The sequence below is a fragment of the Trachemys scripta genome, chromosome 9 (assembly GCF_013100865.1).
Source record: "Trachemys scripta elegans isolate TJP31775 chromosome 9, CAS_Tse_1.0, whole genome shotgun sequence".
Classification (NCBI taxonomy): Eukaryota; Metazoa; Chordata; order Testudines; family Emydidae; genus Trachemys; species Trachemys scripta.
In genome coordinates this window covers 78,069,159-78,073,648 of record NC_048306.1, presented here as the reverse complement: position 1 = coordinate 78,073,648, position 4,490 = coordinate 78,069,159, and positions in this window count along the sequence as shown.

Genomic DNA, 4,490 nt, shown 5'->3' with positions numbered 1-4,490 from the left:
AAGAACAGGAGTACTTGTGGCACCTTAGAGACTAACAAATTTATTAGAGCATAAGCTTTTGTGGACTACAGCCCACTTCTTCGGATGCAACCGAAGAAGTGGGCTGTAGTCCACGAAAGCTTATGCTCTAATAAATTTGTTAGTCTCTAAGGTGCCACAAGTACTCCTGTTCTTCCTTATAGAGTATTTACAGTATGAACAGTATAACGGGATATTATCTGCACATACATGATACTGAAAACTCTGGAAAAAAAACGTTTTAATTCTGAACAAAATAGAACCTAAAACAGAGCATGGCACATCCCAAGCAGTAACTAGAAATAAAACTGAAAAATTCCGTAAGGAAACACAGAATATGCTGAAGCCAATCAGATTTAAGCCAGTTCAAGAAGTACCAATTCAAAAGTCCAAATTAAACAGAAAAAGGCTAACAGCATCAAAACAAGGTCATATTATATGCTTTCATTTTTCTTCATTCTGTAAGTGGCTTATATTCTCCCACATCTTTTTTTATTATTATTATTTTTATTGCCTCACAAATCAGCAGTAGCAACTATCATCACAAGCTGACTCCGATGAAAGCCAAATAGGTGATACTTCTGAATCCAATACATCTCTGAAGGTTACTTGGCCAGAGAGAACTAGAAAGCTGAACATACCTGCATTACAGTTTGTCTTTCACCCCCAACATCCCTAATTCTATTGTGTGCCTCTTAAATGACAGCATAAAATTATACTCTTTCAATATTCCATCATTATGAAATGCACAAAACAAATCAAAAGCTTCAATTCTTTAAACATTTCTTTGCTTGACATAATCCCTAACTGTAATTTCATCGTCTTTAAGTATTGTGTATTCAGTTTCTGTGAGCAAAAAAAAAAAAAAAATGTTGTGATTTCTCTTCCTTACCTGGCTGCTAATTTACAACATCACTACTCATGTAACACCAAGTCATTGTCTGTGTGTCATAGCATTTTCCAACCTACCTATTTGTTATCACTCACGTGTTTCAAAAAATTAGTTGTCTGCTAGGATTGTTGTACCACAGAATGATGTCTATAAGGCAGATTATCTCATTGGAAATTGACGTCAGGATATTCTTGCTAATATCTTCCTTGGAAAACAAATCAAGTTCTAGTGCTGTAAGTTTTAATGCTTATAAACTGCTATATAATAATATGCATTTTCCTTTCATTTATCATTGGACAGTGTTAGCAGTGAAGGGCCTTGGCATACCAAAAGCACTTTTAAATTAACATTTCTGCTACCACAAATTTCTCAACCCCGGAGCCTCTTTCCACTTCCTGATGCTCTGTTGTCATGGTACTAAAAGCAATGACATGGCCTTGTTAAATCGTTTGCTGTATGGAACATAATTTATGAGTATAACCAGCAGCCATGCATGAACAATATGCCCACAGTAATGTACAAATTCCCAGACAAAAGTGTTTAAGACAGGGTCATGGTTAAGGATATATTGTCCCTTAAAACATCATCAGAATATGTTATAACAATGGTACAAACTAGAAATTAAGGAAACACAGTTAAGTTTCCTCACTTCCAACACAATTAAGGGAATATGGAGGGAGCACAGCTGGGAGTTTCTTGAATATCTGAATTTAAGGCCAAATCCTCTGAGGTGTTTAGCATCCCCACTGCTTGATGAATTCAATAGGAGTTGGCAGGCAGTGAGCATCCTCAAGATGAGTCAAGCAGCTTGCAGGATCAGGACTTTAATTGGACAAGTGAAGCAAGGTCCCACACATAACTCAATGGCAACTCACTTTGTCTGTTATGCGACAACTTTTGAATACCACTTCTGATCAAAATTTCAGGGACTGTTCCAGGCATCAATGTGCAAAACCCTACTGATTTTGGTGAAAACTGGAGAAGCCCAATTTCCAATGGTGTAAGAGAAAAATCAGTCCTATGAGATGCCCATCTGGTGCTTTTCTATACTATTTTCTAAACATTTTGTACCGCTCATTGCCTTAGTATTTGAGCGCCTTCCAGTAGCGCATTAAGCAACATGACTACACATCTAGCACCTGTTTCTGTGTGTGCTTGAGGCAGAGGAATCTCTCTGGCACCCCCTGCTGCCTACATATATCACAGGCAACAATATACTGCTCAACCCACATCAGTAAAGAAGAGTGCCGCACTCTAGTACCTAAGCACCTCAAAGGAAGATATCATACAGGCTTCCATGAAAGGCCATTTTGATAATGTTGAGCCTATGACCAATCCTTAGGGTCCAGATTTTGCAGTAGGACGAGAATCCTTACTTAAAAATAGACTCAAACACATTCTGAGCCTGGCCCTACACAGGCATGCAAGTTGGGGAACAATGGCAAAAATCCTTTGACCCTTTGAATCCCCACACAGAGGCCAGACACAGTTCCAGTACTTTGGCTCAGGGAGCAAGGATTGCTCCAGGCTTATGCCAACATTGGTGCTAACTTCCACAAAGCAGTTAGGAAGGGGAGGGATGATGGATGACCCTACCTCCCTTTACCCTTGTCAGTAAGCCTGGTCCTAGGTATGGGGAGAACATGTTACATGGGCCACCACGGCCCCAATTCCCCCAAAAGAATTCTACCAGCCTTGGACCCACCATGGCAGTGCTGTAAAGGGACAGTCTAATCCACAGGATATAAAAAGAAGCAAATTAACTTCTCTCTGAAATATAGGACCCATTATCTAAATGATAAAAGAAATTCTTTTTTGAATACAGAAGATATTTCTGGACTTAAATGCAAAAATCAACTTTGCTGGCCAGGTTGAGGGTAAAATACAGAAACCAGTTCTATCTCTTTTCACATAAGAAATTAGCTGATATCTTTTGGAAAGTGCAGATTAACAACACAGTAGCTTCTTAGCGTAGACAAGGAAGAGTATGTAACCCAATATATGTTATACGGAAGCTTAATATTCAGTGTGTGTATGTGTAGGGGAGGGTATGTGAGAGAGAATGAGCATGCACAAACGTGGATCAGAGAGAGATTATTCACATGACAGTAAAAAAAAAAAGGGAAGAACAATTGTGTGCTCAAATTACAAGTTAATATGTTGAATTTTCAGTGTTTTTTTTTTCTTTAAACAGTAAAAAAAATAGTAGTGCTGCACGGTTTCAGAGTTAATAATGTAACTTGACTCTGAATGAAGTAAATGGTCAGAGCTAAGCAAATATTCTTTGTAACTTGTTTTATTTCTAATTCTCTTCCCTCAATGAGGATTGAAGGGAAAAAAACCCAGCCTATCATCACCAGCATGAAATTGAGCCTGGACTGTTCATTTTTTTCCTGTTCTTAATAGATAGATCAATGTCCTTAGTATTTTCTTTAAAAAAACCAAACTGAGTGCTGTGTGCTGGTCCGATCGCTGAACTCTGCTTTTTAAAAACCAGTCTATATGTATTCTGACTCTCTCCACTTATGCACCAATAATTAACAACAATTAGTTAGGGAGGTTTGTTTAATTTAATTTTTGTAAAAAAAAGAGAAGGGATTCCTTGATTTAATTTGGAAACAATTATCTGAATGAGAGGAAATGTGGGAAACATATGGATAATCTCTTTTCTCTCCAGTCTAGCGATAAAGCATCCCTTTTCAATCATTTTCATCTCAATGTTTCGAGACAACAGCTTTTGTCTTCCTGCTCCATCTCATGTCAAGCAGACCCAAAATTAGGAAAAAAGTTTTCCTTTATTGGTAAGTGAACTGATAGCAGGAACCAGTGATTTTATTTAAAAAAAAAACAAACAGAATTTTTCACACTAATTTGGGGGCAGAGTAGAACTTTCTCATACCGCCTTTTCTTGTTTAAGTAATTGTTGCACTGTCCACATTCTCATAATTCCATGTGCCGAATACCTATATAGATATCATAGTCATCAGCTATACCATAGCTATCTGCATCTAATTTATTACAGACTGGGACTCAATTGTGGGATTTGAATCTTATGAACTCCATATGGTCAAGGATACGATTTGCTGAAATGAGAGGAATGTGTAACTTGTGAATATTTGTAAAGAGCTTTGAGATCTTTAGATGGAAAGCATACTATAAAGTCAATTATTGTAAGAACCACTGCCCTCTTGTGATTTGTATTTTAGAAGGTAAATTGCTTACTGCCACTGATACCTATTGGAGATTTTCTTTTAGCTCAATTGGTATAGCATTTGGAGACAAAGGAATTGGGTATATTCTATGTACAATTTAAATAGTGACTACTGTTTTTCAGCACATGGATTCTGAGCTAGAGGGAGCTTTGCAGGAACTGACTGAAACCCCTCCTAACAGCTAATACTTCTAATCTGTTTATACTCAAGACTACTTTACTTCTTGAACAAATGCCATTGTAAGTGTAGTGTTTAAAAGCAGCAACCAGCCTTTTTTTTGAGGCATCTATTTCTTCATAATACTGGAGAAGGTAAGTAGAAGGTGAAATCAAGATAATGCGTTTGGTCTGATATTCTAACTAAATTGG